General features: G+C 37.0%; 1 long non-coding RNA gene across 1 annotated transcript in view; it reads right to left on the reverse strand.

Moving 5' to 3' along the window:
• Positions 1-20,074, reverse strand: part of LOC134135983 (uncharacterized) — a 96,152-nt gene extending 76,078 nt beyond the window's left edge. The window contains exons 1-3 of the long non-coding RNA XR_009957398.1: positions 20,007-20,074; positions 8,533-8,703; positions 7,591-7,641 (exon numbers count right to left, since the gene is read on the reverse strand). This is a non-coding gene — a long non-coding RNA (uncharacterized LOC134135983). The remainder of the gene's footprint in view (positions 1-7,590; positions 7,642-8,532; positions 8,704-20,006) is intronic.
• Between the last annotated feature and the right edge of the window lie 1,791 nt (positions 20,075-21,865).

Here is a 21,865-nt window from a genome sequence, read left to right on the forward strand (position 1 = left end):
TTATTAACTGTCTCCCCGTTTTTAACTTTACATGGCATGAGAAGAATCTCCTGGGAGAACTCACAAGATCCCTGAAATTATTAATAATTTAATCAATTTTTATTCATTCCTGTAATCTGTTACTTAGAAATAAAATTATAACAGTTCTGCCTTACCTTAAGGGCAGTGCTTCATGTTTATTATTATATATGTTCTCCCTATATCTGTGGGCAGCCTCATCTGCTCTCTTTTTTTTCAGAAGCCAAATGGTTTGAAAACTATGACTCACTTTGCTATCAGCAAGATAGGCTAGGCTGTCATTGCTACGAATTAGTAGTCATAGTGCTGAGCAATGGAATAAATCTCAGTTGTGTTAGGTGCTGTATGAACAGAACAAAATGTTAGTCTCCCCAGATGTCAGCAAGAGTTAAGGAGTAACATGGAGAAGTCAGCAATATTTGTTTAGTTTGTTTTCGGTTTGCTATTTCTAATAAATGAGCTTAGCAGACTATGTTTAATGTTCTTCAAAATTAACAAGTCTTTGGCTGGGTGGCATCAAAGTGTTTTAAATTAAAATCACATTTTTTGTAATTATCCTTAAAATGTATTTAATTGCTGTTCCATTCTGTTCTATCATAATTCAAGTGCTACCTCAAGAGCACCAGCTCAAAGCTCTTGAGTTACCCATCATCTAAAATCATATAGCTTTAGAGAAATGAATCATTTTGTTTATCAAAAAGAAGCCTTTTAAAATTTCTCAGGCAGAAAAAATAATCATGAAGGTACAGAGGTGAGATGGAAAAAGACTATTAAACATATTCTCACTTTCTGTCACTGCAATATTTTCTCCTACAATCTTTTATTTTATCTTGTCTAGTTTTAAGTCTCTTAAGGCTTCCTGTTCAATTTTCCTTGGGAAACTATTTCAGTCCCAATCTCCACCTCAGGAAATTTTCGCTGATGTTTAGCGTATGTTTACATTATGTAAAATGGCACATGTAAAATGCTTTTCCGTAAGCATCTTAACTTATGTTCTTTTCTTAATCTTATCCAAATGTTTCTGGAAGACCTGACTGAATTGGAAAAAAAAATGTCCATAAGTATGCTAACTAACAGTGATTAAATTAGACCACACTTATGTCTTTTTGTGTAAGGGCTTCCAAGAAGATGTGGTTCATATTTGCTATTTTGATATTTATACTTGGAAGTAGGAACATTAATTGATAGAAAGCAGGCACAAGGTATGACAGTGAGGAAACCAGTGATTTGCAGTGTGATCCTGTGAGTGTCATTATCTGCATAAATAGTAGTATGAAGGAGTAGGCCAGACAGAAGAGGATGATCTAGTAGGAGGCAAGTCCATATGCATAGCCTACTACAGTTATGCTTCATATACAAAGAGAATAAGGAAAAACAAATGAACAAAATCAGCAAAAAAGGGACATTTTAAAGAAAAAAATCCTTTTCTCCTCAGAAAACTGAAAAAATCAGAAAGTTTCAATTAATCTTATTTTAAACTTTTTACCCCTTTGCTTCATTTGCCACCTAATTTCTTAACTGAAAGTCACAGTTATTTGTAAATGTCTATCTCCTTTTTAAGAAGCTTAGATAATCAAATCAGTTAGAAAAGAAAAAAAAAACAAAACAAAACAAAGATATGACTTAGATGACAGGTCATGATAAAATAGTTGTAACTTACAGTTCAAAGGTGAGTACATGAAGTGCGTCTGTATGGTATATATGATGTGATGAATTATTTAAAATAAATTCAAGAAAATTGTACTAGCTGTAGCAAAAAGGGTTTTAATTCAGCTGTCCATTGTTTCTCATTAATAAACTGCATAACTTTGATTACTAGTTTACTCTATATTTCTAAAGTGATATGTGCTTTACAGTAAATACATAAATTCTGGAGGAATATCATATCTAACTATGAATCCTTATACATAGGATGCCTGTGTAGATTAATATTCATGCTGCATAGTGTTATTTCAGTATCATAGACCATTGCTGTTAGAAACGAGTACACAGCACAATGCAAAGCAAACCTGAGCACAGCTTTCTACGGAAATGGTTTAAAGGGGAAAATGCTAAGCTTTGTATTCTGCTTTCTATTCTTTTTTTAGCCTTTGTTTAGTTAGAAGACAAAATGGACACCTGTTTCGGAAAAAAAAAAAAGTGTAATTCTAGAGTGGAGGAATGGAACAGCTGTGTTGACTGTACAGAAAAAAAGTAGGACATCCAAGAAAATTGCACATAGCTTCATACTTCACACTTGATTTATTTTTTGAAACTCAAGTTAAGGAACTTCAAAGTTCACATAACTTTAGTTCTAATTAAAGCTACCATATAGCGTAATACCAGCAGTTATAAACATTCAGGGATGTTACAATCCCTTGCATCTATGAAAAGCTAAGAAATTTATGCAAATGATGTCAAATTTCCTATAACATGCATTAAAAGATGTTTAATTTCAAGGCAAGGCTAGAGTACAATTGGGAAATTAGGACTCGGTATAGTCTGATGTCCAGTTGCCGGTGCTGATCCATGATCAGCAGGTGAAGTATAGCCTGTACAAACAATAAAACAGCTTTGTCACCAGTGCTCCGTCACTCAGACACGGTGAGGTTACTGCGACTGCAGCAATCTTTTGTTCAGGTGACATCCTGTAAATCTGATACAAGTTATAAGCTAAAGAGTAATATAACTGTGAAGCTGGCTGCCTATGTCTAAAAGGATAATAGCAATGACAAGTCTGAATTGGGAGTAATGTGTTTTGTATGTCAAACATTAACATATTGTGACTAGACTACGGTGTATTACTCACTGTCCTTTCTGTGCTGAGTTTGATCTTCTGGCCTGACGAAGTGGCAGATATTCCAGCCAAGCACCCACTGTTCCATTCAAATTTTCATTGAAATAAAGCTATGCTGGAAGGGGTGAGCAGTTCTCTATGGAAAATGTTACCCAGGAAAAACAGTTACCCCCTTAGTCCTGGGACTGGTCAGAAACCACAAGTATATCTGCTTAATGACAATCTTTTAAACAGATTCCAGAGTGCAGCAGTAAAACACTAGAAATCCTTACTTTGCTGACTGATGAGACATAATGGGACAAAAGACATACCAGTTACTTAACATTTCCAGCTATTTCTCTGAAAAGGTGTGTGTATATATATATACATATATGTATGTATATATATATATATATATATATATGTTGTGTAAATATGTAGTAGCTCACAGGTACAATGAATGTTCTGCACTCAAATATTTTTCTCTGCTTCCATCAGCATCAGGTATTCATAAATAGTTCACCTAAGGAATGTCACATATGTACCAAAAATCTGGTTCTTCTGCACCTGAACTGTTTTGAAAGTCACATTCACCAGGAATTTTACATCAGTCAATTATCCTACAACTTCTGTCTTAGTAAATGCTCTTAAACAAAAAAGTTAGTGCACATTTTCTATCATCATCCTTTGGTTTCCTTGTATTTCTTTTGCTCTAAGGCATGGTGCAGCATATATAGCTAAGTGGTCTCTTTATATGAATGCACAGCTGACTGGAAGATATTCCAAATTGTCCAAAGACTATTTCTAAAAAAAGAAAAATTCCACTTGCATTAGAATAAACATATTGTGTATCACTTCATGGTTGAATTGCTGATTGTTTCAGGAGAGGCCTTGGTTCAAATTCTCTTCTATTTGATTAACAACAGAAGTTTCACCTCAAGTTCTACCAGGAAAATTGAAGACTGGAAGCTGGGCTTCTCACATCTCAGCCTGATCTTCAAGTAGTTTAATTGCAGAACTAGTCATACTTAGATCTGATAAATCTTTAACACAAATTGAAATAAAGCATGACTTGGAAAGGACTATTTAAACTTCAAATACAATGGAATATTCCACTGCACGTTTTCAGGTAGCACTAACTCAGGTGCATCAGAGGGACTCCCTGTCATTTCCTGCGCACACACTCTTGTGTGTTTCTTCTGCATGGAAAGAGCAGGGATTGAATGCCTGAAGGTGGTTACCTTCCCCATCTGCTTGGAACTTTGGCTTCTGCCTCTCAATGTTTTTTCTAGAAGAGTAGCATCTAGTCAGGTTATTTACACCAAGGAGTGAGAAATAAATAGCAGAGAATCTTCAGTGACTTTCAGAGTCCTCGTTGTTTCATTAGATAGTGTGCCTGTTTCTGCATTCTGGCTATATGTGGTAGAGTCTGAAGAATCACATTAGCTACAATTATCATATAAACTAACAGGATAAGTAACAGAGTAACAGTAACTAAGTATCGCTAGTCCTTAATCTCATTAGTCGAGTAGCATTATTCCTGAAAGTTATCAGACATGCAGGTGTATTCACTATTTATCTCTCTCTGAAAAGTTGTGTGAACCCATTTTTAACCTCAATTATGTGTATAAATGAGAAAAGAGGTATTATCTTTGAATTTCCCCTGTAAGGATGTCTGTGTGCTTGTTCAGAAGAGACGGTCCTTCCCCCCCCCACCCCCTCAGTGACTCTGTATGCATTCTTTATCATTTCTTCTAGAGAAAAAGGAAAATCTCACCTTACAGAGAGTAAGGAGATGGGATGCTGGTTTGGTGAATACCACAGGCTGGTAGATCAATTCTAGTAGTTGCATATATCTTGTCAGATTGACACTGCTTTCAGTTTCAAACTGAAACATTTTAAACATTGTATCTAAAAATGGCTAATAAAGCCAAATGAAAATCACTTGAAGAACAAAATACTCTGTAGTGTGCACTCTATCACTTCTGACCTATGGCAGGCAGCAGTCCTTCTCTTACTGCACTCTATCTTTCATAATCCCTCTTAGATCAAGTTTTTAAAGGATATTGTGTATTTAGAAGTAAGGCTTCTAAAATTTAATAAATGTTACTGGGCTTTTGTAAATCTAATATTATCTGTTATCTCTACTTCAAAGGGTAGAAAAGTTGCTGTTACCAGCTGGAATTTCTGACTTTTAAAACGAAAAAGTAACTGAGCATATATTCCTTATACAGGTCAGGGAAATGGGATACTATTATGAGTGTGTTTAAAAAACATCAGAGAGGTAACTGAAGAGACACCAAGTGAATTCACCTGCCATTTTTTTGTTAACATCTTCACTGTCAAAGTGATTTGTAACAATTCAGACAATGACGGTCTTCCTCATTAAATCAAATGGTGGACTGAGTCAAAAAAATCCTGCCTTTATCATTAGTCTTCATGCCACTGGTCAGTGTTTTCCAAATCAAAAGGTATAACTAAAATGAGATTTGCAGGAAGAAGTAATGTCTTTTAGGAGGCTGATTGAAAAGTTACACTACTGTTCTCTTCAAATCATTATTCAAACCATTATTGTAACTACAGCATTACTATCACCAGTGCGTTAGTGAAAGCTAACCACACAAAAGACTTACACCAAATGACAGGACTACATCTGCAATGGCATTTTCAGTTATTTTGTTGATATAGTAGGACTTATTGGGCTATAATAAAATCTTCATATGAAAAAAAGATGATTACTTTATGTTACTCTAAGGTTCCTTCAGCATTCTTACTGTATCACTCTCAATAAATTTATTTCTATGGAATTTAGTAGTGTTTGGGTCTTCTATAATTCCCATATTTAAGTCAGAGATCCCACAAGGAGTTTGCAATCATCCCAATTTTCAGAGAGAGAATAGAGAATAGAAATAATAGGGATGAGATTCATCTTCACATTAGCCATCTGAAAGTTGTCTCTGTCTATTTAAAATTTTCTGCTAAACTCTGTGGGTGTGGGGGAGAGAGAGCGACACATCCAGATGGCAAGTCCACAGATAGTGTCTAAAAATGCAAATATCCGGCTCTCCCTTTGGAAGACCTCTCTCTTTTTCCATTAATTATAGAGGAAGCCTACAAAACAAACTTAAACAGCAGATCTGAATTTTAGATTGTCAGATTAGGTGAGATAAATCCTATCTATCTGAAGCATAACTCAGTATAGTTCAAGAACAGTTTCCCAGGAGTTTTCTTCAGTCTAGATAGAGCTTTGGGCAGATATGCTGTACTGGTTGCAGAGTACAAGCTGAAGTCTTCTCCACTGAAACCTCTCAAGGTACTCACCTAAACTCGTACTGGAAGTCAAAGACTGAATATTTGAGCCATTATCCTCAAATACAGACTAATGTCTTATCCTGAACCATCTATCCTTTCAAATGCTTTTCTATAATTACAAGCTAATTTAATTTATGCAGCTCAGTTTTATATTGAAAAGGTCTTCGGAGACTATCCAGTAAATGTCACCATTGTGAATTTTCTGTTTTCAACTTTTCGCCTGTTATTCTCTCTTTAGATTTTTCTTACTATAGTAAATAACTGTTTTCCTACAGTGCACATGAATTTTCACTAGAAAACTTGGCTTAGTCTTTCAACTCTCTGTGCTTCATTTAAGCTACCTAAAGAACAGAGAAGAGAATCTGCCCAAAAAAAAGAGGATATTGTCCCTTTGATACTTTTGAATAATGTGCTTGGCTTTTATTCTACGAAGTTTGGACTTTGCTGATCTAGATGCTCCCAAGAGGGGTTTGCATCCAAATGTTGACCTGATATAACCTTGCTCAGCTTGTGAATTGACAGGATTGTAGCACATGATTGTATGGTTACTCTTAATTAATTTGCCATTATATTTCCACAGTCTTGAGACAGAAGGGGATTTTTAGTGCTTTGTTCATTTTCTAATATCTATCCCTTGGCTGCAGGCCTGAAGTTAATGCTCACTAATAGTGCGTTCTTTGTCTGCCCAGTTACCAGAGTCGTCGTTTTTCAACAGAGTCCTATAGAATGTAGAAATGATTCTTCAGTAACTGTTTTTCTTTTTAACAGAGACTCTTTCTATGTTCCTTTTTCCTTTATAGCCTACAGCTGAAATATTTTGCACTGCCAGTTTTTTCTTCTGTACAGTCCAATTCCTCAGTCATCAGAAAGTGAGCCTTGCATTTGATTGTTTTATTAGACAAAGTCACAGTAAAACTAGCGTGAATTCTCCTAACCAGAAAGTATTTTGATCTGATTTTTATTTGTACAAAAATCTGTAACCACCCTCCAGATGACATCACTGAGAATTGCAAATAGAGAAGGATAAAGATTTATTTTTAACGAAATATAAATTATGATCAAAAACATAATCCAGAATGTGCTATTTTCATTAGTTCAGTGAAGAAAATCTATAAATAAATGTTGATGCTCAGTAGCATTTTGATAGGCTTTTTTTAAGTTATTTTTACCAAAAAAAAAAATCTTTTTTATCCTGAGAATGGAAAGAATATGAAATTCTAAAGTAGGATGAAAATCAAAAGACAGAGAATAAAAAAAAAAAAAAGAAATTGTTCTTTAGATTTCATCAGCAAACTTAGGCTGTACAATAGAGACTTGTGTGGTTTCAATCATCATAACTACCATGCTGGAAGAAAAAGGAGGACTTGAAATGAAATCGGAGGTACACTACATAGAGATACACTAGACAGAGATAAAAAAATGAAAGTATTAATACATTGAGGGAGGCTATCATCTCTTAACATATTTCTAAAGGAAATTCTTCATATTTCAAATACAACAGATACCTCAAGGCTTCTAAGGCAGCATTTCTTCAATCATGACACTGTTGTGTTTGCCTGTAAAAAAGAAGACGCACAATGAGATTGCTTAATTTCACAATTTAATTGACCAAGAAATATAAAAACATTATATAATTCTTTTGGTACAGGTTGTTTATGAATTGTTTTTGATAATAAGAAGCCCAACAGAACTTCACATATTCAGACACTGATGAAGGATAAATATCTGGTGCCATATGACTGTTCTAGTTTAGAATTAACTAATTCACAAGAAAAAGGTATTTCCACATGGCAAGGACCTGCAGTCCTATTCACTCACAGATTTTCTATTGAGCTATATTCAAAAGTCTTCAGAGTGCTCCATGAACTTTAAATTTCAGCTGACCTACATCTTTGCATTATTGCCCTTGATCTTTTAAAAGCTTACAATTTTTTTTTTTAAAAAAAATGATATGGCATACCTATTTCTTTCAGAAACCTACATAGTTTAAAATATGAACCAGCAGCCTAGTAAATTCAAGTGAAATCAAACATGCTTTGGAAAGAATTTAAGTCATTTTCTATAAATAAATGAGAGAAGTCTGTGGTAGACAAACATGAAAATTAATCATGTGTGATAGAATTGCTTCAGGTATTTAGGTATTTGGCAAATACTCTAGAATAATTTCAAGAATTAATACTGTTGTATTATTGACATGTTTTACATTCAATTCTTAGATAAAAACATACACAGGTATTCATCCATTCACGATCTGATCATCTGTTATTTCAAGCTCAATATGATTTATCTACCTTTCCAGAAGTACAAAGAAAGCCTATTTCTTCACATTCTATATTTTCAAGAGAGTTTACTGTTTATGCATGCTGATCACAGTTGGGTATAATATATCTGTGTGTCAGAAATTGGAACAGGCAGTAGACATTATAGATGAATTGCCAGGAAATTACCCAAAGTGTGCTGACTTCCCAAATTCCTTCAAATGACTTAACAGGCTTGACATGGTAGCTCAGCGTACTATTCGCTTAGGGGACTTTAGGAGAATCACTGCTTCCAATCCGTTGCTAAGGTTTGGCTTTTCAGGTTTTAACATTTACATAGCTATAGGAAGCTTATGGAACCTGTAAAAGAGAGGCACATCGGTCAGTATTATTATCGATAACAATGAAAAACATTCTTCTAAGAAAAATTAGCTAGGCAGATCATATTATTACTGCTCTTATTTGATAAGCAGCGTCACCTTTGATCTGAAAGGCTTTTAGTTCAAGGCAGCACTAGCAGTAGCAGAAACGCTCATTCCTGATGAGACAATGAAGTGTGCAAGGGTGACAGGCTTTATGGCAAAAGGCACCGCGTACCTTCAGCAAATCACTCGTTTGCCTAGTTCTGGATGATATAATTCTGTGACCTATGAAATAAAAAGCAGAAACCTTGATTTTCTTTTTATAGTTCCTTGCATCAGCTGGGATAGAGAATGGCTGTCAGATTCTCATAGTTACATCAAATTAAAGACATTTTGTAAACATGTCACTGTTCTGCTGAGGTTAAGAAATTCCCCTCTCATGAAGAACTTTGTGATCTCTCTGGGAACTTACATATGTGAATATGAGGTGGATTCAATGGAATAAATTCTATTGTTTTTGTTAGATTTCCCCTCACTACATCCTCTAGTACTATTTCACAGAGCCTTTAGATTCGTATAAAACTGAAATAAATAAGAGTTGCCCAGATCTAGTGAGTAACAGAAAAAGGGCTACCAACTTCATTCTTCTAATTTGAAAATAATTAACTATAAGGTGTGTCAAACTATTTGTTAATGCTACCAGCAAAATATTGTTCATGTAATTAGAGCCTGGCTGATTTCCAAAATAATTATAGTCTAAGAATAAAAGTAACAGAAATGAAGATTATTTAAAAACTGTACCACATGAGGTAGACTGCTGAAGATACCAGGAGGTAATTGGTTTGACTGATCTAAAGTCCCTTTTTTAACTATGATACAACTATACAGCAATTAGGTTATTCTTGTAAATGGCATGGTAGCTGCAGCTGTAATAAGACATCACTGCCATCTTCTGGTAATAGCTCATTTGGCTTGCCAGCATGTGGTTTGTTATTTATTTATTTTTCTTTTTATAGAGAGCAAGACAGGCAATTAGGTTTTTGTTTACAAGAACAAGGAAATGTAAGTATTGTATTTTAGCATTTAGAATTTGTTTTGATCAATAACTCCATGCTGCTCCAGAATTTCTGAGCCATGGTATGACTCCTACTGGTAAAACATTCTTAAGAGTGATTTTTCTTTGATATTGCAGATATTGCAATTCCAGAAATGTTAATTTAATAGCACAATATTATAATAGACTTCTTTTCCAGAGTGTTAGCTCTCTAAAGATTACATATATGAAAAACAGAAATATTGTGAGAAATTTTACAAAGGTCAGGTTCAACTGAGTAGCAGTGATGCTATTATGATTATCCTCACTTATATTTGCTAAGAATCTAAATCTCTTTAGCAGGTTACATTTAAATATTTTTCTGTGTGACAAAAAGTTTGCTTCTTACTTCTTCCAGACCTTTCGGGACCTCAGTCCTGCCACTGATAACTTGATGGATCCTGTTTTTTGTTAATCAACAGAAACAATTAAATGAAAATAGAAAAGCAAAAATCTCTCTTGTGTTCTATTAGATATAGCTTGACTTCTTACATAATCTTTACTCATCTTTAGCATCAGACATCACTGGTATTAATAACTAATAACACTGTCAGTAGTTCCAATTTTAGCTGACGAAGTATTAGTATTGTTCCCTGCTGGAAAACAGAAAATTCTATAAAGGAAAGTCGTAGAATGTAATACAGCTGCTTTATAGAATACCATAAATATTTGCTTGGAAATCACTTGTCATACATTTGGAATTCCCTCAGATATCAATTAAAACAGATTTTTTTTTCACACTCAAAAAATTGAGAGTTATTTGGTTTACACAAATTAATGAATATATATACATTTCTGAGTGAAAACATAGACACAGGCCAGAAAACTACTGACTAGTTTTGAACAATGTTTCACATATATGAATCCTAATGTCCATGCACAGTAAGAATAGAATATTTCAGGTCATCTGTTCAATGTAAACTAAGAGTTTCCAATGTAATGAAAAGCTTGACAGTCCTGACTGAGATAGTTTGAGGCTGTGAAAGTTCAAAAGGAGCTTGAGAAAGCACTCAGCAGCCTGGCACTTTGCTCTTTCCAAAGCAGGCACTTGGGCTGAGAATTTACTAGTTTTGATCAATACGCAGTAAAGGCAACTCAAGGGTTTCCATTAATTCCTGAAGTTACTATGCCTGCAAGAAGGGCAAGTTATTCTTGTGCTTTTTATAGCTCTTTACAGCCCTAGATACCTTCTTTGTTTTTTGCCTTACAGCTCTGCACTCTGTCAGAAACTGGACAAAACCTGGCTAAAGGTGTCTAAACAGGAAAAGAGGTACTTTTATGTATATGGCAACTGAAAAAGCTTCTGAACTGATAATTGTTAGAGACTGGGAAAATCATAGAATCATAGAATCAGTAAGGTTGGAAGGGACCTCTGGAGATCATCTAGTCCAACCTCCCCGCTCAGCAGGGTCACCTAGAGCATGGTAGACAGGGTTGCATCCAAGCGGGCCTTGAAGATCTCCAGAGAAGGAGACTCCACAACCTCTCTGGGCAACCTGTCCCAGTGCTCCGTCACTCTCACAGTGAAGAAATTCCCCCTCACGGTCAGGCAGAATTTCCTGTGATTCAATTTCTGCCCATTGCTTCTTGTCCTGTCACACGGGACAGCTGAAGAGAGTTTGGCCCTGTCCGCTTGACACCCTCTCTTCAGGTACTTGTACACATTGATCAGATCCCCCCTCAGTCTTCTCTTCCCCAGGCTGAACAGGCCCAGCTCTCACAGCTGTTCCTCGTAGGGCAGATGCTCCAGCCCTCTGATCATCTTCATAGCCCTATGCTGGACTCTCTCCAGTAGCTCCATGCCTCTCTTGTCCTGGGGTGCCCAGAACTGGACACAGTACTTGAGGTGAGGCCTCCCCAGGCTGAGTAGAGGGGCAGGATCACCTCCCTCGACCTGCTGGCAACACTCTTTCCAATGCAGCCCAGGAAACCATTGGCTTTCTTGGCCACAAGGGCACATTGCTGGCTCATGGTCAATCTGTCATCCACCAGGACTCCCAGGTCCTTCTCTGCAGAGCTGCTCTCCAGCAGGTCAGCCCCCAGCTTGTACTGGTGCCTAGGGTTATTTTTCCCTAGATGCAGGACCCTGAATTTGCCCTTGTTGAACCTCATGAGGTTCCTCTCCGCCCAACTCTCCAGCCTTCCCAGGTCTCTCTGAATGGCAGCACGGCCCTCTGGTGTGTCAACCACTCCTCCCAGCTTGGTATCATTAGCAAACTTGCTGAGGAGGCACTCTGTCCCCTCATCCAGGTCACTGATGAAGAAGTTGAACAGGATGGGACCCAGTACTGAGCCCTGGAGGATGCCACTAGCCACAGGCCTCCCACTAGACTCTGCACCACTGATGATGACACTCTGAGCTCTGCCTTTCAGCCAGTTCTCAACCCACCTCACTGTCCACTTGTCTAACCCACACTTCCTGAGCTTCTCTAGGAGGCTTTTATGGGAGACAGTGTCCAAAGCCTTGCTGAAGTCAAGGTACACAACATCCACTGCTCTCCCCTCATCTCCCCACCCAGTCATGCCATCATAGAAGGCTGTCAGATTGGTTAAGCAGGATTTCCCCTTGGTGAATCCATGCTGACTACTCCTGATCGCCTTCTTTTCCTCCATATGTCTGGAGATGACATCCAGAAGGAGCTGTTCCACCACCTTTCCAGGGATGGAGGTGAGGCTGACTGGTCTAGAGTTGCCTGGGTCCTCCTTCTTGTTCTTCTTGAAGACTGGAGTGACACTGGCTTTCTTCCAGTCCTCAGGCACCTCTCCAGTTCTCCAGGACCTTTCAAAGATGATGGAGAGCAGCCTGGCAACAACATCTGCCAGCTCCCTCAGTACTCGTGGGTGCATCCCATCTGGGCGCATGGATCTGTGGATGTCTAGCCTGCCCAGAAAGTCTCTAACACAATCCTCCTCAACCAAAGGAAAGTCTTCCCTTCTCCAGACTTTCTCCCTCATGTCCAGGCTGCAGGATTCTTGAGGACTGCCCTTAGCAGTGAAGACTGAAGCAAAGAAGGCATTCAGTAATTCTACCTTCTCCGTATATGGACTTGTCCTTCCATCCTAGATATGATTTTCTGACCATAGTGGTATTTTTTTCTCTGCTTCTTTTCATCGAGACACCAGAACAAGCTCTTACCAACAGTCTTTGCGCAAAACCTGTGCTTCTGAAAGATCGATTCAACACAGAGCAGGGCACGGCCGAGCCTCCTTCTGTGCATGCCGTGTATAGTAGAAGTGTTTTCTTAAATGGGTCAGTGTGCTGAACAGGCCTTTGGGCAGGCTGGGTATGACAGTGCTTGTGACCTTAGGGACTGTGGTTCAATTTTATTGTGAATATAGCAGTCTTGGTCACTAGGACCTCACCAATCAACTGCAAATCAGAGGGACTGCCTAGCGTCAACAACGGGCAGACTCTGCCTAGGCACCCACCCTCAAGCTCCCTTTTCTTTCAGCTGCAGCCCCGCCACTAGTGTTTCTCCTTGGTTGGTGTTTCACAAAGGAAAAAAATATATATTTCCACTACACATTTTCTGTATTGCAAGCCTAGTCTCCATTTGCTGCCCACATATTTAAACGTAAATCTTCCATTCAGGTACTCATAGTCACTGTGAGAGTTGGATCATTCTTGGAGATACTTCCCTCTCAAAGCAGCAAGTCTGTCATCAACTGAAGAGATTTTGGATGGTAAATTTTTCAGAACCCTTTCTTATTGGAAGTAGAGCTGTTCTTCATAAATATAGGATCCAATGGTCTTTAAATCCAGAGATGGATGGCACATTTTCATTGTCCATTCATGCCAGTGGCAGATGCCTGGCAATCATGAGCTACTTGTCAGCGTTCAGACAGGAGGCACAGTGTGTGCACTTCTGGTAAAAGAGCACAGAGGCTGTTGGGTAAAACAAGCTTTTAGAATGAAGTTGGCATACGTTTTCATACAACGTCACCCAAAACCCTTTGCACTGCTGCACATCCCCCAGCTGCAAGCCAGCTGGGGATTATGCAGGAGGAAGAACTGAAATGTGTTAAAATACTTCTAGTTGTAAATGATTTTCCAAAAATATAGCTGAAGGTCTAAAGAGCCTTCCTTCATCACACATTCCTTCCTTTACCTGCTTTTTTTTTTCATGTTTTCAACCAATTGCCGATTTGGCAATTTTTTGTTAATACATGGTGACTTTTCAAATGCTGATCAAAAAGCAAACTGAAAAAAAGGAATCCAGAGAAAGGATTGCAGAGTGGGCTTCTTTGTTTAGGGGGTTGGTTTGTTTGTTTGTGTTTCCTTTTTTAATCTTCTCACACTAGTTTACTAATTGGTATGGTATTCTAGGGCTTCCAGTAAAACATGGTAAAAAACACAGGAGCTCTTTCTTATCATTTAGCCTTTAAAAATGTGATTTTTAAAGCAAATTCAGTCCCATCTGAAATAACAGCACAACCTCCCGTTAACTTCATGGAATTAGCAGGTTAATATACTTACTTAAGTGCTTTTGAAAATACTTCATAAACCTTAAGGAAACTCAACCAAAAAGTATGTTCAAACTTCAGTCTAGTCCAGAGGTGTACAATAACCTCTCCAGCACAAAATACAGCGTACTGAAATTAATGGCAGACATGGGTGTAGAAAAACTTATAGCATAGAAAACTGGTGCTATGTGATAAAACCAATGGGATAAATACTGGAAAGTCTCTTATTCATGGACTTTTTCTGGTTTAGCAATAATCAATGAAAATGAAAGGGAAATTATGGAACTACAATATCTATGGAACTACATAACAACCATGACACCTTAGTGTCATTTACCTTAATCCTTTCTCTTCAGTCCTTTTTACTTTTTTTTTTACCTAACAATTAAAGCAGATTGTCAGATTGTCGCATGTTTCCAGGTGTTTTAAATAATTTTTTTGGAGTAGTCCACCCCTGTTGGAAACCTTTAAATATAACTGTTCATAATAATCACTTTTTTTTCACATTCTATTGACCCACATCAATACTTATTTTCAGTATATTGACACTAGCAACATATTAAAAACTCATCTTCCTTTAGCAGTCTTCCCTTTGCAACCACTCCTAATAGACTGGCAGCTAAAATAATGTGCAAGAGTACGAACATCTCTGGTTTTCCAAAATTTTCATCAGTGAAAGCAGTCCCTGTGCCAGTACAGTTATTAGAGCCTCAGTAGCTCAGCCTGCAATTTTTCAGAGCAGAAGATAGACTGGTAGCAGTTAAATTAATATGGTTTTGTAAAAGCAGTATTCAGCCTTTATTCATAAGTTACGTACTTATTGCATTAGCTTTATTTCAGAGTTAACTGTGAAATGCTATTTCGCTCTTAGGCTATTGTTTCTTATGTTTTTATTCATAATTTTCAGGGGAAAGAATTTCATTAGAATTGACACATTAACTATTTGAATATTCAGTTATTACAATGTCACATTAAGAGAGCCATGTAGAGATCACAATATGCGAATTTAGAGGTCTTGATGGCTTTTCCAGCTCTATATTATCATAACAATGGGTAGTTCCAAGAACTGCAGATAACCTGAAATAAGGAGTCCAGACTCTCTCCACCTGTCAGATTATTGGTTTATATGAACCAGCCTAGTACTAATCTAGAATTTCTTTGCTTCCCTTCAGTTAGCCTTCTTCTTTTCCGATTAACTGATATGTAGATCAGAGTTAAGCAGGATATGAACTAGAGCCCAGAAGACCTATTCCCATATTTCTCAATTCGGTTATGCATGTGCTTATTTGTGGTAGTTTTATTGAAAGCAGGGACAAGTTGAGCGCCTGAACTTAAAACATGCTCTAACATCCTTCTGAGCTGAGTACCAATCTCTTCAAATGCTGGAAGAAGAATTAAGGAGTTTGTATGATAACATTCATCTCATTGGTCTGCAGAAGTCTTTCTTCAGGTGACTTTTTTTTTTTTTTTTGTTTGTTTTCTGATTTGTTGTATATATTTTGCCACCTAATAAAATTTGTGACAGATCTACAAGTTAGTGGGATGGGAATTCTCAGAAACTGATTGTGGTTCCCTGCTACTGTGGTTCTCTGCTGACCCAGGGAAGAACAGGATGAGTCCAGGAATAAATAATCTGAATAAACTTTCATTCTTCCCATAAAATATTATATCACGACTATTAGGATTTTTTCCTTTCCAGCATGTAACAACACTACCACCTTTCCAAAGCCCTGTTCAAATCTGGTGTGCTGCTTTACATGTCTGACTGTAAGAGACATGATGTCAGCTTTAGTAATACCTTCCAACCACATTATCTTTCGGCTCTTACATTTTACTTCCACAGACATTTGGAATTTCTCATCAACTATTAAAGCACAATGTTCAAAATGGAAACCCATTGATCACATTAATCTTTTGAGTAGCTGGAAGTCATTCTTATTAGTCACTATTATTATTAGTCACTATCATTGGGCTAATTACGGGCTAGCATTCTTGAACCCCTGAAAAACGCCAAACAGCTAAAAGTAAAAATAATACAATGCAAATAAATTGATTCCTGCAATTGCTTCATTTTTCACGAAGAAACACAAGAAGGTCTACTGCTGCCAATAGATTTACACCACCCTAAGAATATTTGTTGTAAAAACAACTAGAAACCACAAGGGATAAAAATCTTTTCTCCAGCAGAGATTTAGGGGACCAATGTCCCTAATTTACAAACCTTTGAAAATTTGTCAAAAGAAAGCATTTGTTGCTTGTTATACATCTTTCATTAATGCATGCTAATAACTCTGACATTTATACAAAAGGTATAAACAATGTCAAGCCTCTTGGTACATATACATGCATTTTTTTCAACATTTACAAATGTTAAGCAGATTTAGGAAGTGGAAAGTGACTACTGTTTGTTACGAACTGCATTCGTAAATCTGCCTTGGATGGACTCAAATATGAGTACTTACTTGATATGAGTAAATGACTAATGGACTTGAATTACCGAACTGTAGCTTGCAGTTCATAAATAACATACTTTTCCTTAAAGCTGTCCATATTATTTCCTGTGAGCACAGGGTATAAAAGCTACTACATGAAAATGAGTCTAGAATAGGAAGCTTTTTCAGAAACTGCGAAAAGAAGATCTGTCATATATTAAAAAACAAGCAGCATTTCTATGTCACAAAGGACAGGCACATTCTTCATTACATTTTTATCTTTAAAATACGGTGCTAGTAGAATTTACTATGTCTTTTCCAGACTTGTAATACAATCTCAATGCACTGGACAAACAGTTTACTTTCAAACATAGCTTGATAAGAATAACAATGAATATTTAAGTATATGCCCTCCTGATTGCAGTTCTCTTTTTATAGGATTGAATAAATAGTAATTAAACCTTGCAACGCTCATTAAAGTTGGGTGTGACGTACAGGGACCATTCTGTCTACATCTGAAATGTCGCAGCTTCTCCAGTAAACACTGCTTTTGGAACTCTGTGGTAGGAAATATATTTGTGACCTATTTCTTCTTTGTCAAGATTTCACTTCTGGTGATGCAGATACGTCCATTAGCCATTAAACTTGAATGCCACAGAATCACAGAACGGTTGAGGTTGGAAGGGACCTCTGGAGATCATCTAGTCCAACCCCCCTGCTCCAGCAGGGTCACCTGGAGCATGTTAGACAGGGTTGCATCCAGGCGGGCCTTGAAGATCTCCAGAGAAGGAGACTCCACAACCTCTCTGGGCAAGCTGTGCCAGTGCTCTGAGAGTATTTCTCAGTATGATAAATATGAGCCATTTCTCAGTGTGAGAAATGTAATCACTTAGACTTGTACTTTAAATAGTTTTGCAAAAACTGTTGGAAGGTAGTATTACCTAGCTTTGCAATCTTTTTTCCTGTATAAGATAGTATAGAGGTTTAAATAGCTATTTGGTTTAGAAAGTAGTTTATACATAGCTTTATTCCTATCTACGTTTATTCCGAAAGCATTCTCTGAGTTGCAACAAAAATTATTTCTCAACATTTGCATGCATTTTGGTCAGTGGAGGAATTATTCTCAAGTAGATTTTATTATAAAATGTGAAGACAAATCTTTTAAAGGTTTAGAAAAACTGGTATCTCTTTTGATTCTTTTTTAATGTCTTTCTAATAATTTTTGTTAGCTTCTGAGCATCATTAGTTTGCCTGTGTGCAAACAATGGCACATGTCTATGAGTGTTATCCTTGTCAAAACAAATTTCAAGCTATAACCTTGCAAGGGATAGCTGTGTGAGCTTCATTCAAGAGGCAGGCTGCCACTGCAATCTGTAAGGAACATTTCTGAAAGAGATTTTGAAAACCGACTGAGCCTACAGCCGGTCTCCACAACTGTTTTCTCCCTTGCTTTTCAATACACACTCATCCATACCAGATCTGTTACCAGTGTACTTCCTGAAGGTTGCCATCTCCAGCTAAGGTTCTTGCACATATGCTGCATTCTCTTCATGCAGCATATTCTGCCAGATAAAGAAATCAGATACTTGTGGCACAGCTTGATATTGCCAGTTTAAGGCTCATAGTTCCTTTATCTTCCACTACTCGCATCCATTTCTCTTAAGAAATCACAGAATGTTTTGTCTTTGGTTCATAGTCAACTCAGGTATTAAGACGTGGAGATTTCCAACTGTATTTGGGGGATTTATTTGAATATACTTCTAAAAACCATTCTGCTTCTGTTTAGCAATAGAGGTTTAACTAAAGCACCATCTGCTGGTGGATATGATAGAGAAATAACACTAGGAACCTTTGCAAATATTTCAAGCTCTTTTGCAGTAGGATTCTCTCCAACTGAAGGGTTAATGCAATTTTTAGACATCACTTCCTAGGAGTTAACTGATGCAAGTGCCCCTGCACATGGCGGAAAATGTACCAAGGAGCTAAATTTTCTCATGACAAGAAATAAATACTCTCAATGTTTTATGAGCTACTTGGCATGTTGTTTTCAAAACTGTAGGTTTCTGTAGGTGGCTATACATTTTAAAAACTTTACAGAATAGTCTTTCATTAGAATAGTCTTTGAAGTTTTATTTTAAAATTAAAATATTCTGCAATATAAACATTTTTTTTTAATGGAGGCTTTTATTCTTTTCCTTTTTAAGAACTTTTTCCTTCCAAACTTATTTTCATTATATCATGTCTTTTATTTATTTAAAATACAAAATAGTTAAATCTTTTAGCTTGGTCAACCATAACTTTTGCCTTATCTGAATTTTTTTTCCTATCACTGAGAATTTTAAAACTTGAGGCTCTTTTCTCAACTCAGAAGAAAAACAACTACTGTAATCTTAGAGTACTCTGCAGAGAGTAGGGCTGCTCACTCTACACTTATGCAGGTTGGGAGTGTAGTAACTTTGAACACCACATAGTAACTCTGGACAGCAGCACTTTCTAAATATAAACACATTTATATAGTACAGATATACCGAGAACATTCTTGAGCCAATAAGATTCTCATTTGCTCAGCCTAGTGTCTTAATCTACAAATCCCTACAAAAGGCCAATCTGGATTTAGGACTGGTCTTGAAAAATATGTTATTACCAATTACAAAAACATAGAATATAATGCAGTGAAATTACATGGTTAAAAGAGATATTTAGCAAGTAATGTTTGTAATGGCTCTGTTTGCTTACACGTTATCTTAAGTGTGATAAACTGCAGCAAAGTTTTCCGTTTGAATCAGCCTATAGTGAGTCAGAATTCCAAAGAAAACTATTTTAGCATCATTGTTGAGCAGAAGCAAAATGTAGCAATCACTTTTTCACACATAAAATTCTCATATTGGATAAAATAGCAAATGGTAACTAAATAAGAGCTGTTACAAAATAAAACACTGTGTTAGACTAGCCAGAGTACCAGGATTCAGGATTAGACAAGACCTAATTAAAGCCAGAATCTTAGGCACAGCACCAAGCCCCAGTGACTCAGCTAGATGCTAGAAAAATCAAAGGAGACAGCTGGAAGTGCAGGGAAGCACTCTACCCTCCCAGCCTGCAGAAAATAAAAATACAGGGGGATTATTCTGTGACAATACTCCAGTGTGGTGCCTCGCTTTCTATCCATGGAGAGCAAGACATAGAGAAATTGTTTATCTGGCTCTGTGCTTCTTAGTCTCCCCTCATTCATCTGTATCCATGACCAATAAAAGTGCTGGCTGAACTTGTGTGAAATGTTGTGTGTCGAATTTTGGCCTGAATCAAATTTCTTACCCAGCGACTTTTCCTGGGTGCCTTCTCCTTGCTGTCTTCAGTGCTTGGCCAGATCTACAAAGACAAAAATCAAAACCTCATACTCTTCCTTTCCCATACAACATGAGGGGGGAAAGGCGGGGGGTGGGGGGAACCCACAAGATCAGGAAATCTGTTTCCACAGTGGTCTATTTCTCAAATTCATAGATTCAGGAAAGAGTCAAGGTATCTGCCTCACAGTGATTCACAGCCATGCTGTGGGGGAGGGAGGAATGTTTGCAGGGAATGGATGGTTGGAGAAATGCCATGAAGACGCCTGGTTCTTACCCACAGAGATGAAATCTGTCCATTGAGGATCCTTTCTGAGGGAGGATATCAAATGAGAGCATTTTGCCCAGATAACCATTAGGTAAATCTATCCAAGATGCAGAGTTTAGCCCTGTATTTTGTCAGGAAAGCAACAGAGTGTTCACAAACATGCAGCTTTCCTACCTTACATCTCAACTATGCAGTATTCAGTCCTCTTCTTAAAAAGCTTAAACCTATCCTGAACTATTGTCTTTAATTTTGATCTAAATTTAGAGCAGGACACTTAGATCTATACAGTCTTAGTACTTTATATAGTGCATTTTTCCTCTGATATTTGCACCTTTATAAAAAAAAAAAAAAAAAAAAAAAAAAAAAAAAAAAAAAAAACTCCAGAATTTAAATTGCTGGCTTGTTTTTCTGCAATGAATAATGCAAGAAACTCAGTGGGAAGAAAAACAAATTTGTTAGAGCCTTTGTACATGTTTCTTTTTTTAAGTTTCCTGTTGGCTTAGGCACATTGTGTTCCTCTGTATCACATCCTTTTAGAGTCATATGTGGAAGCAATAAAGCGTATCCCTGCCTTCATAAGATATGGAGTATTTGTTTAGCTAACTGACTAAGGAAAATACTATGAACTCATTAACAAATATGGTTATATGTGGTCAGTTAATCATGGAGAGCAGGCTGCAGAACAGAGCACAGGAAATATTAGTCAGCACAGGCTATGGATAAATGTCAGTTACAGATCTCAGGATTTCTTGTCGGGGAAGACAGACAGAAGGTTAGCAATAAAATACATCAAGTCTGCCAGCAGTTTCCATTAAGATCAAATTTCTAACCATAGAAATGTTTGCAGATATAGGTGATGATCACTGTCTAAATTCAAAAGGAGGTTTTTCTTCCTTAAATACTAGCTACTGCCTAGTACAGCTGCAGCTCCTGTAGAAAGAAAAATATACAGGATCAGGAAATCTGTTTTTGCAACTCTCTTTCCACCAATTCAGACACGTATAAATGTGCACCTGCACATTCCTATCTAAAGGAAGAATGAAATTTAAAAATTGTTTGTGAAATATCTGCTCATTTCTTCTTTGTATTGCTTTAGTACACGTCAACCAAGAATGAAGAGGTCTCCTCTCAGTGCAAACTGACAATATGTACCGAAGAAAGAGACCTGGTTCTCTAGGGCTATGAAGTGCACATGCCATAACCAAAGTATTTGATATTATATTATATTTATTTATTTTCTGTGACAGTTGCTATTCCACATAAGTAAAGCCTGAGGATGAATGTGGCATCAGGCTAACAGAATTATTTGTCCTCTGAAGAGAGACAAAGTTTACAAGGGAAGTAAGAAAAGTCATGGACCAACTATGTCACAGAAGAAATACTGAAAAGGAAATGGCCTCGTCTAGCTTTCAATAATACTCATAGGAATAGCATCTCATTTTACGCTTTCATTATTTTTACAGTTAAAAATTAAAAGAGTTTAATTAAACATTGAGAATAATGGCAAATTTTAGAAGTCTTCTTCAGAACTGAACTGCGTGATTTCAGAAAGATCTGCAAAT

Source organism: Rhea pennata, chromosome 2 (assembly GCF_028389875.1).
Source record: "Rhea pennata isolate bPtePen1 chromosome 2, bPtePen1.pri, whole genome shotgun sequence".
Classification (NCBI taxonomy): Eukaryota; Metazoa; Chordata; class Aves; order Rheiformes; family Rheidae; genus Rhea; species Rhea pennata.